The sequence below is a fragment of the Xenopus laevis genome, chromosome 8S, assembly GCF_017654675.1.
Source record: "Xenopus laevis strain J_2021 chromosome 8S, Xenopus_laevis_v10.1, whole genome shotgun sequence".
NCBI classification, from domain to species: domain Eukaryota; kingdom Metazoa; phylum Chordata; class Amphibia; order Anura; family Pipidae; genus Xenopus; species Xenopus laevis.
The window spans coordinates 51,950,503-51,966,516 of record NC_054386.1 but is presented as its reverse complement, the minus strand read 5'-3'; the positions used below and the strand labels follow the sequence as shown (position 1 = coordinate 51,966,516).

General features: G+C 40.4%; 1 protein-coding gene across 1 annotated transcript in view; it reads left to right on the top strand.

Moving 5' to 3' along the window:
- The window catches only part of LOC108700068 (transmembrane protein FAM155B), a 462,070-nt gene that overhangs the window by 121,933 nt on the left and 324,123 nt on the right, over positions 1-16,014 (top strand). The gene's annotated exons all lie outside the window — the stretch shown is intronic.

Below are 16,014 nucleotides of genomic sequence, written 5' to 3'. Positions count from 1 at the left end.
AGTAGAAGGTAGATTACTAGCCAGCAAAGCTACCTAACCTAAAATGTCCCTCAAATCCCTGCAGAGTTCTGTCCCTACAATACAGAGCAGTTATCAAGTAGATTACTAGCCAGCAAAGTTACTATCAACTGTTCCTCAAATCACTAACCAGCTCTCTCCCTACACTAGCTCTTCCAAGCACACACAGGCAGAATGAAAAAACGCTGCAGGAAGGAGAGTGGTCCAGGGGGTGTAGGGGTGGTCCAGGAGGGAGAGCTTCCTGATTGGCTGCCATGTATCTGCTGGTCTGGGGTGAGAGGTCAAAAATAAGCGCCAGCTAAGGCGAACCCAAATTGGCGAACGTCGCGCGACGTTCGCGAACATTCGGCGGACGCGAACAGTCGATGTTCGCGCGAATTAGTTCGCAGGCGAACAGTCCGCGACATCCCTAGACATCACCATCCTACCAGGCAGAACATAAATGAGATCATCCTGGGAGGCAGAGAGCACATGGTTACAACTTACTATTTTAGCATTAAGAAACACATTACTGTCGCTTGTACAGCATATTTATTGCACAAAAAGTATATTTGGGAAGCAGATTTGTTTTGAGCTAGAAAGATAATTTGCAGCTCTCTGCCCTCAGAGCCTCCATGTTACATTAAGATGTCAGTGTAATTCACTAAAAAAAAACACAGCCTACACACAAACACACACAGATTCCCTGCCTGCACCCAGATTACCACCTGTATGTGACTTTCTGTAGAGTTCTGTGCAGTCTCCTACATAAAACTTCTCACTGAAATTCTGCTTCTCTGCTGGAATCTTTTCAAATCACTTTCCCTCCAGACTTCAGCAGCCATGATACAGGAGGAGCAGATCACACAGCACATCATCAAAGGGAGGAGCAGATGACATCACACACTCCATATCTGGCAACTTCATTGAAAGCAATGCTAGAGTGTACTGACCAATCAGCTGGGGGGAGGTGTGTTTAGCCTAGGAAGAGGGTGTGGGGTACCACTGCAGAGTCCTTCTGATAAATACTTGGAGCCGAGGAACTTCAACTCTGCTTACAAAATCAATCAGTGCTTGGAAACCAAAATCTGATTCTAAAATTATACTGCTCAGAGATTTAAAAAAAAAATTAAGTAAAATAAAGACAAAGAAATGTGAAATGATCATACAGTTAAACATAGTAACATTGTAAGTTAGGTTGAAAAAAGACACACGTCCATCAAGTTCAACCTTTTTACTTTTTTTAACATGCCTATCTTGCCAGTTGATTCAGAGGAAGGCAAAAAACCCCATCTGAAACCTCTCCAAATTGCCTCAGAGGGGGAAAAAATTCCTTCCTGACTCCAAAATGGCAATCGGACTAGTCCCTGGATCAACTTGTACTATGCGCTATCTTCCATAACCCTGTATTCCTTTACTTGCTAAAAAGCCATCCAACCCTTTCTTAAAGCTATCTAATGTATTAGCCTGTACAACTGGTTCAGGGAGAGAATTCCAGATCTTCACAGCTTTTACTGTAAAAAACCCCTTCCGAATATTTAGGCGGCACCTCTTTTCTTCTTGTGTCAGCTGGAAAGACCTACTGGTAAATAAAGCATTAGAGAGATTATTATATGATGCCCTTATATATTTATACATAGTTATCATATAACCCCTTAAGCGCCTCAAGGGGACTGAACATCTCCAATGTGGCTAGTCTTTCCTCATAGCTAAGATTTTCCATACCTTTTACCAGCTTAGTTGCCCTTCTCTGCACCCTCTCTTATACAATAATGTCCTGTTTGAATGATGGGGACCAAAACTGTACAGTATACTCTAGATGGGGCCTTACCATTGCTCTATAAAGTGAAATAATGACCCCCTCCTCCCGTGAATCTATGCCCCTTTTAATACAGCTCAAGACCTTATTTGCCCTTGATGCTGCTGACTGGCATTGCTTGCTACATTTTCATCTACATTACATTATATGATCTATATTATTTTCCATAATGGATTTACCCAGCGCAGTCCCATTAATTAAGGGTATAAGTGGCTTGGATATTTTTACATAACAGGTGCATGACTTTACATTTATCAATATTGAATCTCATTTGCCACTTAGCTGCCCAGATTGCCAGTTTGTCAAGATCCTGTTGTAAGGATGACACATCCTGGATGGAATTTATTGGGCTGGATAGTTTTGTGTCATCTGCAAACACTGATACATTACTTACAATACCCTCCCTATAGTCATTAATGAACAAGTTACATAAAAGTAGACCCAATACTGAGCCTTGAGGGACCCCATTAAGAACCTTACTCCAAGCACAGAATGTACCAATAACAACCTCCCTCTGTAGCCAGTTTCCTATCCATGTGCAAACGGCTTCATTAAGCCCAACAGACCTTAGTTTAGAAAGCAGTCGTTTATGGGGCACGGTATCAAACGCTTTGGCAAAATCCAAATAGATCACATCTACTGTCTTCCCACTGTCCAGCATCTTACTTACCTCACTATAAAAAGCAATCAAATTTTTCTGACATGACCTATCCTTCATAAAGCCATGCTGATTGTTGCACATAATGCCATTCACTAGGACAACATTTTGAATGTGATCCCTTAACAAGCCTTCAAATAATTTACCCACAAATTTACTGGCCTATAATTGCCAGGCTGAGATTGTAATCCCTTTTTAAATATTGGAATGACATCAGCTTTTCTCCAATCCATAGGTACCATACCAGATGAAAGCGAATCTGAGAAAATCAGAAATAGGGGCTTGTCTAAAACTGAACTAAGCTCTCTTAGAACCCGTGGGTGTATGCCATCAGGCCCTGGAGCCTTGTTTACATAATTTTTTATTAAAGCTTTATGAATCATATCCAGAGTCAGCCACTGACTAGATTGAGCTGAGCCATTAGTGCAGCTATAAAGTGAGCCTGGGAACTCAGACTCCTCTATTGTATACACTAAAAAAGAACTGATTTAGTACATTTGCCTTTTCTGTATCTGTTACAGCCATACTGGTACCATTATTTAATGGAGCAACACTCAACCTGCATGTAACAAATATCACTCACCCTGGTGGTCTAGTGGTGCGGCGGGGATGCCCGCCGCGCAATCGGTAGGGAAGCCCGCCACGCCACTCCTCTTCTGCCTCCATGCCGGTTCCTTAGAGCTCGTGCACCCGCGTCTTGTTTCATTTATTGACGCGGACGAAAATCAAGTACCATAAAAGGCTAATTTGGGCTTCAAGACCTTGCCCATTATAGGATCTTGTTCCTGGTGCTTCTGTGCTATTGAGCTTCTGATTTATCTGTGTTTTGATTCCTGTTGTGATCACTGCCTGGCTATTGACTATCCTGACCTCTGAATCCTGACCCTTGCCTGATTACCGACTTAGATTCTGCTTAACCCTTCTGATTGACTTTCTGGTTAGACCCTTTCCTGCCTGACTTCGTTTACTCTCACCCTGCCCTGACCCGGCCTGATCTGACTACTCTATTGCCTAACGCCTTGTACCATAACCTTCTGCCCAAAGACTTTGCTTACAGTTGTGCCCCTCTGTCTGTCTAGAACCCCTCACCTTGTACCTCTTGTTTAAAGACCTTGTGGCATCTGAGTAGCTGAGGGCTCCTCCCGAGGCCAAAGGCGGCTGCTACAGGCAGAAGCACGAGCCGAGACCATGGTGCTTGGCATCGGTTCTAGATTTAGGGTGCCAACCGTTACATTATAACAGGCCTCCGTGGACGAAGAAGGTCACACCACTGCTGCCACTTCTACTACTGACGCGCTTCTTACCACTCTGCTACAGCACTTGGAAGATCACAAGTGGAAGACTACCTAATGCAAGGCTTCCATAATCTGACTCGCCGACTGGACACTTCACTACAGTCACCGAGTCCAGTAGTTGCTCCTCCTGTGGCCATTCTTGTGGGTTCTTTTGCCGTGATGGGTAATGTACACAAACATTTGAAAATTCTCACCACCGAACTCCTGTATATTTACTCCTCTGCTTCCAGTGGTGCTGGGTCTCCGTGGACCAGGCAAGGTCTCTTATAGAAGGATATAGAAAAGTACGGATCCGCACACACTTTATCTTCAAGCAGATGGGGGTTAACCCAAGTTTATTGTGCCACCACTAAGATCAACGTTTCGGGGGGGTTTACCCACCCTTCATCAGGATACTCAAACTGTGCAAAAAACACCTTATAAATACAAAGCCCCTCCCTGTTTACCCATAACACCACAGTCTGTTATGTGTTTAACCCTTTGGTGTCCATTTTTCATTTTATGTCCATTTTTCAAAGAAAGTCTCTTTTTGTGGTGTTGGGTCCGTGATGTTGTCCCTCAGGAGACGGACTATTGTGTTACATTACAATATAAATCAATACAGTACAAAACAATACAGTTATCATGAAACAACATTAAGTGTATCAAAAATGTGTATGGTATATTAAATAAACTACTTACAGCCAGTGGGGTCATAATTTTAACCTTACTTTTCTATGTCTTCCCACCGGCTTTTCTTATCTGAAAAAAGACAAAGAAAGAATCAGTGAAGTATTCAGAGAAAACATGTGAGGCTAAAATTCTCATTCAGTCCTTTTGGCCACAAGGTTTTTAATTTCCAAATCCAAAAGGATTCACGTCTTAATAAAGACGTTTTTTCATTACCTGCATCATTCCTAACCACTTCCAGAATCTGCCATCTCAATTGTGCAACACTGTGGCCTTGTTCAAAGTAATGTTTGGCCAATAGTGTTTCTTTTTTGAATTTTTCTTTCTCTTTAAATGTCTCAACTTTATATCATACCCCTGACTGGGATGTTTACATATCTCTCCTCTGATAACCCCGTTACAATGTCCACAATTATAGCATGTGAAAGTACCAATTTTATTGTGTTTCACTTTGTGGATTTGTTTTTTCCTAAAGTCCGTCCTAGTGATCCCATTAGAAATATTTTTTCCTTTTTTATAACAGAACATGGGTTTATCAACAAATAATCTCCCAAATGTTTTGTCATTTTGTAGGATTGGCCAGTGTTGTAATATGACTTTCCTAACAAAGGCAGAATGCGGACCATATGTTGTTACACACACAAGATTTTGTTTTTTAGTTGATTTACTTTTTTCCTTCAGCAAATCTTTCCTCTCAGTTTTTAGTATTTCCCTGCTAATTTTTTGCAGTTCCCTTCTTTCATAGCCCCTTTCACAGAATTTTTCAATCAGTTCCTCAGCTTGGTTAGTGTATAACTCATCTGTCGCTGTTATCCTCCTTGCCCTGATGAATTGACTTTTAGGGAGTCCTTTAGTGACCCCTACTGGATGAAAACTGTCCCTGCGCAAGAGGTTATTTCTATCAGTAGGCTTTTTGTATAGGTCAGTGATAAAACCATTCTCTGTCAGTGTCACTTGTACGTCCAAGTAGTTTACTGTTTGTGGACCAATGTTCATGGTGAATTGTATGGTATCATGGACAGAATTTAAATAGCCAAAGAACTCTTGTAGGAGCTCCTCAGTTCCAGTCCATACCATGAACATATCGTCCACATACCTTCGCCATACTGCTATATGTTGTGTGTATACAGGGTGATTTAATACTTACATGTGTTCGAATAGATGCATGTAAATATTAGCATAGGCTGGTGCCATATTAGCACCCATACTTGTCCCTTGTATCTGTAAGTAAAAGTCAGAGTTAAAACGGAAGTAATTCCTTTTTAAAATGTAATCCAGACATTCGCACAGGAAATTAACTTCATGCCCTGGCAATTTTTCTTTTGACAAGTATTCTCTACAGCATTCTATACCCTCATCATGCCTTATCGAGGTGTACAGATCTTTCACATCTATAGTACATACAATTGCAGGTTTGGCCGATATTTTAGTGTTATTGAGTACATTCAAGAATTGTGTGGTATCCTTTAGGCATGTGTCAAGTTTGGGAAGTATTTCCTGTAAGAACGTGTCAACATAAATTGCCAAGGGCTGAAGTAGCGAGTCAATGCCCGATACAATGGGCCTCCCTGGAGGGTTTATCAGAGTCTTGTGAACCTTTGGTAACAGGTAAAATACAGGTATTCTGGGGTTATCTTTCGTCAATAGGCCTTCTATCTCAGGTGTAATACTTCCCCCTAGGCATGCTTCATTAAGAAAAACCTTAATGTCTGTCTTTAGCCTTTCGGTGGGGTCACCCTTAAGTTTACAATAATGACTAGTATTAGATAATTGGCGTTCCACTTCTTTTAAGTAATCCTCAGTATTTTGAATTACTATACTGCCCCCTTTATCAGCTTTCTTTATAATAATGCTGTTGTCATTTTGTAATTGCAGTAATGCTTCTCTCTCTTTGGGGGTAAGGTTATTACTTTTGGGAGTGATATACGTATTTAGATTCTTTTCTATGTCACTGTACACCATGTTACCAAACGTTTCAATAGATGCATTATTCACCATCGGGTTATATGTGCTATGCCCTTTAAGTTTATTGTACACCAATTCCTTCTTGTTACGGGGCAATATCCCTTTGTCTTTATCGATAAACAACATTTTAAGTTCAAGAATTCAGAAAGAGGTGGCACGAAATACTTGATCGCTGCAGTATTGACCTGATGACCCTGACAATACAGGCATTACAGGAGGAAATAAAAACGACAGCACAAGAGGTCCACAGATTAACAACAGAAATAAAAAGCACATTGACTGAGGACAAAGCAACGGAAGTGCTAAGTAACACGAAAATAGAGCTGGAAAAGCTGCAGGAGATCATCCTCCAGAAGAAACTGAGAAAGTTTAAACGAGACACACAAGATTACCAGCTAGATCAGGTGTACTCGTGGACACTGCAGCGGAGAAACGAGCGCAAGGACCCAGGAACCAGACGCCATCATCCACGTGGACGGCGCACTCCAGTGACGTCATCGGGAGGACGAAGTGAACAGCGCAGAGACAGCTGGGCTTCCTCCGGATCGCAAGACCGCACATTTGAATCGGTCACTGCAGGAGACAGCCCCACTACATCTGCGGGTTTTTTATCAAGCGCACCAGGAGGGGAAACAACAGGAGGAGGAAGAACGCCGGAGGAATGTGCAGGCAAACACCTGCGGGCCCCAGCACACAAGGCGGGCAGACAAGAGGACAAGAACTACCCCCTGAGAAAGAGAAGGTAAATGACTTGGTCATAAACCTGTCTAATAGGACTCTTGCACCAGATGAGATTGGGGTTTTAAATAAGGGTTTAGGCTATGTCCCCACGGCCAAATGTGACCCTTTCCTGGTACAAGTTGAATTGTTTAAATTTTTAAGAACACTTATACTTAAAATGTTGTTTATCGATAAAGACAAAGGGATATTGCCCCGTAACAAGAAGGAATTGGTGTACAATAAACTTAAAGGGCATAGCACATATAACCCGATGGTGAATAATGCATCTATTGAAACGTTTGGTAACATGGTGTACAGTGACATAGAAAAGAATCTAAATACGTATATCACTCCCAAAAGTAATAACCTTACCCCCAAAGAGAGAGAAGCATTACTGCAATTACAAAATGACAACAGCATTATTATAAAGAAAGCTGATAAAGGGGGCAGTATAGTAATTCAAAATACTGAGGATTACTTAAAAGAAGTGGAACGCCAATTATCTAATACTAGTCATTATTGTAAACTTAAGGGTGACCCCACCGAAAGGCTAAAGACAGACATTAAGGTTTTTCTTAATGAAGCATGCCTAGGGGGAAGTATTACACCTGAGATAGAAGGCCTATTGACGAAAGATAACCCCAGAATACCTGTATTTTACCTGTTACCAAAGGTTCACAAGACTCTGATAAACCCTCCAGGGAGGCCCATTGTATCGGGCATTGACTCGCTACTTCAGCCCTTGGCAATTTATGTTGACACGTTCTTACAGGAAATACTTCCCAAACTTGACACATGCCTAAAGGATACCACACAATTCTTGAATGTACTCAATAACACTAAAATATCGGCCAAACCTGCAATTGTATGTACTATAGATGTGAAAGATCTGTACACCTCGATAAGGCATGATGAGGGTATAGAATGCTGTAGAGAATACTTGTCAAAAGAAAAATTGCCAGGGCATGAAGTTAATTTCCTGTGCGAATGTCTGGATTACATTTTAAAAAGGAATTACTTCCGTTTTAACTCTGACTTTTACTTACAGATACAAGGGACAAGTATGGGTGCTAATATGGCACCAGCCTATGCTAATATTTACATGCATCTATTCGAACACATGTACGTATTAAATCACCCTGTATACACACAACATATAGCAGTATGGCGAAGGTATGTGGACGATATGTTCATGGTATGGACTGGAACTGAGGAGCTCCTACAAGAGTTCTTTGGCTATTTAAATTCTGTCCATGATACCATACAATTCACCATGAACATTGGTCCACAAACAGTAAACTACTTGGACGTACAAGTGACACTGACAGAGAATGGTTTTATCACTGACCTATACAAAAAGCCTACTGATAGAAATAACCTCTTGCGCAGGGACAGTTTTCATCCAGTAGGGGTCACTAAAGGACTCCCTAAAAGTCAATTCATCAGGGCAAGGAGGATAACAGCGACAGATGAGTTATACACTAACCAAGCTGAGGAACTGATTGAAAAATTCTGTGAAAGGGGCTATGAAAGAAGGGAACTGCAAAAAATTAGCAGGGAAATACTAAAAACTGAGAGGAAAGATTTGCTGAAGGAAAAAAGTAAATCAACTAAAAAACAAAATCTTGTGTGTGTAACAACATATGGTCCGCATTCTGCCTTTGTTAGGAAAGTCATATTACACCACTGGCCAATCCTACAAAATGACAAAACATTTGGGAGATTATTTGTTGATAAACCCATGTTCTGTTATAAAAAGGAAAAAATATTTCTAATGGGATCACTAGGACGGACTTTAGGAAAAAACAAATCCACAAAGTGAAACACAATAAAATTGGTACTTTCACATGCTATAATTGTGGACATTGTAACGGGGTTATCAGAGGAGAGATATGTAAACATCCCAGTCAGGGGTATGATATAAAGTTGAGACATTTAAAGAGAAAGAAAAATTCAAAAAAGAAACACTATTGGCCAAACATTACTTTGAACAAGGCCACAGTGTTGCACAATTGAGATGGCAGATTCTAGAAGTGGTTAGGAATGATGCAGGTAATGAAAAAACGTCTTTATTAAGACGTGAATCCTTTTGGATTTGGAAATTAAAAACCTTGTGGCCAAAAGGACTGAATGAGAATTTTAGCCTCACATGTTTTCTCTGAATACTTCACTGATTCTTTCTTTGTCTTTTTTCAGATAAGAAAAGCCAGTGGGAAGACATAGAAAAGTAAGGTTAAAATTATGACCCCACTGGCTGTAAGTAGTTTATTTAATATACCATACACATTTTTGATACACTTAATGTTGTTTCATGATAACTGTATTGTTTTGTACTGTATTGATTTATATTGTAATGTAACACAATAGTCCGTCTCCTGAGGGACAACATCACGGACCCAACACCACAAAAAGAGACTTTCTTTGAAAAATGGACATAAAATGAAAAATGGACACCAAAGGGTTAAACACATAACAGACTGTGGTGTTATGGGTAAACAGGGAGGGGCTTTGTATTTATAAGGTGTTTTTTGCACAGTTTGAGTATCCTGATGAAGGGTGGGTAAACCCCCCCGAAACGTTGATCTTAGTGGTGGCACAATAAACTTGGGTTAACCCCCATCTGCTTGAAGATAAAGTGTGTGCGGATCCGTACTTTTCTATATCCTTCTAATGTACACAAACCCCATGAACCCAAAATCTCTTTCCCAGAGTAATTTAGTGGGGATAGAACCAATTTTTTTGTATTCCAGGAGGCGTGCAAATTATACCTCAGCTTTTTTCCACAATCTTTCGCTACTGTTGAGGAAAAAGTGAGGTTTGTAATGACCCTGTTACAGGGTGACCCCCAAATTTGGGCCCTAAGATTACCCTCCACTGATCCTGCCCGCTTTTCCCTAGAAATCTTCTTTAACACCATGGCGATACTCTACGATGACCCGGATCGTGCATCATCTGCTGATTCGGCCAGGGAAGACGGGATGTGGAGGTGTTTTGCACTGAGTTCCGCCAGTGGGCAATAGAAACTGGTTGGAACGACATGGATCTTCATGATAGGGCTCTCAGATTCTGTCAAAGACAGTCTATTAAACTATCCTCTTTCTAATAACTTGGATGATCTCATGTCTCTTGCCATCCAAGTAGATAGAAGACAGAGGGAGAGAAGGGGTGAGAAGGGTACTTCCTTTCATGCTGGAGTTACCAATGTCAAGTCTTTCTTTCCGAATGTGGTTACTAATATTAAACCTCCTAACCCCTCTGTGCCTTTGCCTCAGGAAGAACCCATGCAACTGGGCATATCCCATCTAACTCCTGAGGAAAAGACTCGCAGGCGATCTTTGGGTCTATGCATTTACTGTGGGGAAAAGGGTCATTTTCTAAAACAACGTCCTAAGAGGCCCGGGAAACTTCCAAGCCTAAATGGAGAAGGGGAGCTCCATTTGGGTCAAGAAGTTTCCTCTCCCCATTTTTCCTCTAGGATAATGTTACCGGTGAAGTTAACCTGGCCTACCGGCTCTGTTAAGGTTTCCGCTTTTGTGGATTCTAGGGCAGAAGGGAATTTTTTCGATGCTGCCTTCACAGTAAGGTTAATATTCCTTTAACCCCTTTAAATCCTCCTATGAAAATTTTAGGGGTTGACAAAAAACCCTTAGGGTCAGGTCTGGTAACCAAAAAGACTGTGGTCTTATCCATGTGCTCGAACAACCTGCATTTTGAAAATGTAACCTTTTATATTATTGAGGGTGCTTTTTCTCCTCTAATATTGGGGTTACCTTGGCTCATAACCCACATTTTTAATGAGAGACTGGGGAGAGTCCTTGTATAGACTACAGGGGTCTTAATAAGATCACCATAAAAAAATGTTACCCCCTTCCCCTGATTTCCGAATTATTTGATCAGGTTAAAAATGCTAATATTTATTCCAAATAAATTAGAGCATACACCCTGCGCAACTATAAGTGGATGCGCAACACACAAGGGATTCCAAATCCCAAAAAAACAATATGGGTAATATATTTCCTAAATATAAAAAACAATATGGGTAATATATTGCGCTTCCTAAATGAGCAAAGATATAAGATAAGCTTCACCAAAGTTATTTCATCTAGCCTGTTCTCCACATGCAGAGCCTCTTTGGGAAACACGTTGTGTCTTTGGATATCAGTTAACTCCTGTTATCTCCCACTCCTCCACGATCCTCAAAGATACAAAAAGAATACTTTGTGTAGTTCTGCAATGTTAATGAGCAGTTCCCTGCTAAAGAATGTTCTCACAGGATTCTACTGATCACACAGGCAGATACGTCCCAGGTGTTGGGTTCTCTCAATTGTAGTGCAGTTTGCTGCTGTCTGTTCCACTTTCCCACGATCTTCCCTTCACTTCCTGATTGCTTCAAACAAACTATGGATCTCCAGGAGGGTCAGTCACAGAACTTTTTTGATTTGATTGAGCTTTATTATAACAAATGCATATCCAGACTTACATTTAAAACTGGAAATTTCGGCCTAACGCGTTTCATGAGAATCTCACTTCCTCAGAGGCTCCTGTCCAATCTATTGGAGCAATCCTATAGTACTCCCCTTAAATAAGTTGATTGGTCAAACTCATGGCTTAATAATTGGTTAATTAAATCCATCCAGTTAGGTTAAAAAGTCAATAAATAAATACACATAAATATCAATAAAATGCAAAATTACAATTCATAAAAAGCAGTTTATATCCAATATTTATTCCAAGCTTGCATATAACCTCATCTGTATCAGGGAAGGGGACGAGTGGAAAACGGCCTTTAACACCAGGGACGGCCACTACGAATATCTGGTAATGCTATTTGGTCTTTGTAATGCCCCCGCAGTGTTCCAGGAATTTGTCAACGACATCTTCCGGGACCTGCTGGGGTCATTCGTAGTGGTCTATCTTGACGATATTTAAATTTTTTCTTCTAACCTGAGTGACCATCAAAAGCATGTCAGGGAAGATTTGCTCAGGTTAAGGAGGAATAATCATTTTGCTAAACTTGAGAAACCTTTGAGGTTTTTTCTGTTCAATTTTTGGGGTTCAATATCTCCAGTAAGGGTCTAGAAATGGATCCTGGGATGGTTAAGGCTGTACTGGACTGCACCCAGCCTCTTTCTTTGTGTGCAACCCAAAGGTTCTTAGGATTTGCCAATTACTATTGTCAATTTATAAAAAACTTCTCCCTGATCTAACGTATCTAACTAAAAAAAGGTGCAGATCCAAGTATGTGGTCCCCAGAGGCTATTCAAGCTTTGAATTTCTTAAAAAAGAATGTGTCTGCCCCCATTCTTTGTCACCCTGACACCTTTCTTCCTTTCATTGTAGAGGTAGATGCCTCAGAAGTTGGGGCAGGGGCAGTCCTTCCTCAAAGGCATCCAATAACCAACAAGGTGCACCCTTGTGCATTCTTCTCTAAAAAAAATTCGCCTGCTGAGGCTAATAATGACATCGGGAATAGAGAACTGTTGGCTATCAAATGGGCCTTTGAGGAATTGCGACACCTGTTGGAGGGGGCTAAACATATAATAACGATCTTTACTGACCACAAAAATCTATTGTACATTGAGTCTGCCAAGCGGTTGAATCCTTGAATCCTAGGCAGGCCAGATACCCAGTTTAATTTTTCCCTCACATACAGGCCTGGTTCCAAAAACACCAAGGCAGATGCACTCTCTAGGAGTTTTGAATCTAATCCGTCTGAACCTAGCAAGTGTATTCCCATCATTCCGGGTGAGTTAACTGTGGTAGCTCTGGGATCAGACCTGTCCACTCAGGTTCAATCATCTGCTCCTGTAGAGACTCCCTCAAGGAGGTTATTTGTACCTGAGGATTTAAGGGAACAGGTTTTTTTTTTTTTAAATTCTGATTTATTTGAATTTTCAAAAGAATACAGAAAAAAGAAAGATTTACACTTCAGAAAGTCAATTAAACATAGTGACCATTTGATCACTCGATATGCTATATCACAATGTCATAAAAGAAACAATATTTCCTCTCTGCATGTAATGAGAGCAGCAAGTGTAGACACAATGAATCTACTACAGAAGTAAGGGAGAAATAAGAAAAGGAGAAAAGAGAAGATGAAAGAAGATGAGAAAGTCCTCTAACAAACATAGAAATCTCTCACACTAAATATCTCACGGACTTCAAGTTAGCTCCTCTATGTCAATGCATACGTAAACATTATTAACTGTACGGTATTCATAGTAATTATGGAGCACCTACCCTGAAACAATGGCTAATTTCGTAGGATCTTCCAGACAAGACATGTACAGAGTCCAGAACATCTGTTCTTGCAAGGGAATCAATCAATCTTGTGGTCCCTGAATTTGTGTCTTCCCATGAGTATCAGGCTCGTTCAGGAAATATTGCCTCACCCCATATAAACTTCCTGTGCCACGTGTACCTAAGGCTACATCATCATTTTATACTTATCTGTATCTTTAAACTGTACCCAATAAAACCATTTCCGATTGTATTTTTCTATGTCTTGTGTGGTTGATGCCTTATAGCCTTCAAATCTCTTGATCTCTGTAATCTTTCGTATCCAATCTAGTAATCTTGGGTGTGTGCGCTGTTTCCAATTTATGGGAATAAGTAGTTTAGCTGTATCTAGCAAAATTGGTATAAGAGACTTGCGATATGTCCTAATTGAGTTGGGAGTGTGCTGATGAAGTAACTCCAAGGGAGCATTTGGGATTTCCACATCCATAATCTCTTTAATGATATCTCTTATCTGAGACCAGTAGTCTGTTAATCCCGGGCAACCCCAAAAGATGTGAGACAGATTCCCTATCCCTTCGTTACATCTCCAACATGTTGGTGGAAGTGTTTTATATATCTTTGCTAATTTAGCCGGAGTTCTGTACCATCTACTTAACAATTTGTAATTGAGCTCCTGAATCTTACAGTTTGAGGTTGAGTGCACTAAACGAACAATCTTTTCCCAATCTGTCTCTTCTATACTAACTCCTAGCTCTTCCTCCCATTTAATATAAAATACATCCTTCGGTGGGTTTTTAATATCTAGATTACATTTATATAGATAAGAAATAGTCCTGTGTGGGGGGTCTTTTGATTCCCAAAGATTTTCTACCTGTGTAGGAGTCTCATTAGCTGTGAGATGAAGGCATTGGGATATTATAAAATGTCTCACCATGAGGGGACAGTTGCGTTAGAAAGCAGGGAATGAATCCCTAAGTGTCTTCTTAATGTCCAATTGATATAAAGGTGTGGATTTAATCCTGGTGGGAAGTTAGGATTGCCCAATATAGGTGTATATCTCGAGGGCATGTGTATCCATTTCCCTGTCATGACCAATTTGTCCCAAACTAGAAGGGTATAGAGAAGTTTCGAGTCTGTTTTATCTATGATATGTCTCTCCGTTGATGTTAACCATGGTAAAGCCATTAGTGGTGTCAGAGAAGATTCTTGTTCTATACCTATCCATAATTTACGAGTATCATTAAAAGCCCAGTCAATACATCTATTAATTTTGCATCTTTTAGATATGCCTCCCAATCTGGAAGCCCCACCCCTCCTGTTTGTTTTAACACAGTCATCTTAGAAGCGGCTATCCTAGGGTTCTTGTGACTCCACATATATTTGATAGTTAGACTTTTCAGTGCCTGTAAAATATGTGTGTGTGGGGGGTATGGGACAGTCTGGAATAACTACAAAAATCTTCGGTAGGATGTTCATTTTAGTTACATTTATTCTGCCAAACCACGCTAAGGAGGGTTTTTCCCAGTTTTTTAGATCTTGTCTCACTCTATCTAGTAATTTATCATAATTTACTTTTACAGTTTGATTTATGGAGGGGAATATTGTTAGCCCTAAATAAGTATTATGTGTTTGGGTATATTTGAAGGGGAAATTAGTCATAAGATCAGAATATTCCTGTTTGGGTATGGATATATTTAACGCCTCCGACTTGGCCAAATTTATCTTAAAATTGCTTAGTTTGTTAAACCATTCAAATTCTTTCAGTAAATTAGGTAGAGATATTCGTGGATTTTGGAAAAAAAATAGAAGGTCATCTGCATATGTAGCGATTTTATGGGTTTTGTCTCTCACTACAAGACCTGAAATATTAGGATTTGCCCTTACCTGATTCAGAAAACTTTCTATAGATAAAGCGAATAGGAGGGACGAGAGTGGTCAACCTTGACGAGTCCCATTACGAATTAGAAAAGGGTTAGAGAGCATGCCATTTATCTTAACTCTTGCGTATGGGGCCGTGTATAGTGTGAAGATCCATAACATCATTCATGAACCTATTCCCACCATCTTTAAAGATTCTGCTAAAAAAGAAAAATCTACTCTATCGAATGCCTTTTCGGCATCCGTAGAGACAATCATAAATGGTATCTTTTGTTTCTGGCTGTAATGCATGAGTGAAAATAACTTATTGGTATTATCTCTAGCCTCACGTCCCAATACGAATCCCACTGATAAGGGATGGAAGTAGTTTTTGAAGGCATTGAGCAATAACCTTAAAATACAATTTTAGGTCAACATTTAGAAGGGAAATAGGTTGGTATCCCCCTGGGTCTTGTGGGTCTTTACCTTTTTTATGGATAAGGGCTATATGTGCCTCCAAGGCTTCTCTAAATATGGGTTTTTCAGTTGAGATGGAGTTTGCTGCGTCTAGCAAGTGCGGTGTTAGAAAATCCCCAAACTCTTTATAATAAGAGACCGTGAATCGATCAGGACCCGGTGCCTTCCCAGTTTTAGCGTCTTTTATGACTCGTAGAAATTCTCCTTTAGTGAGAGGTGATTCTAAGTCCTGCGCCTGGTCCTCAGTAATTTTGCCCAATCCCGCCTTTGTTAAATATTCTCATATGCTTTCTAGTTTTTGGGAGTTCGGTAAATTG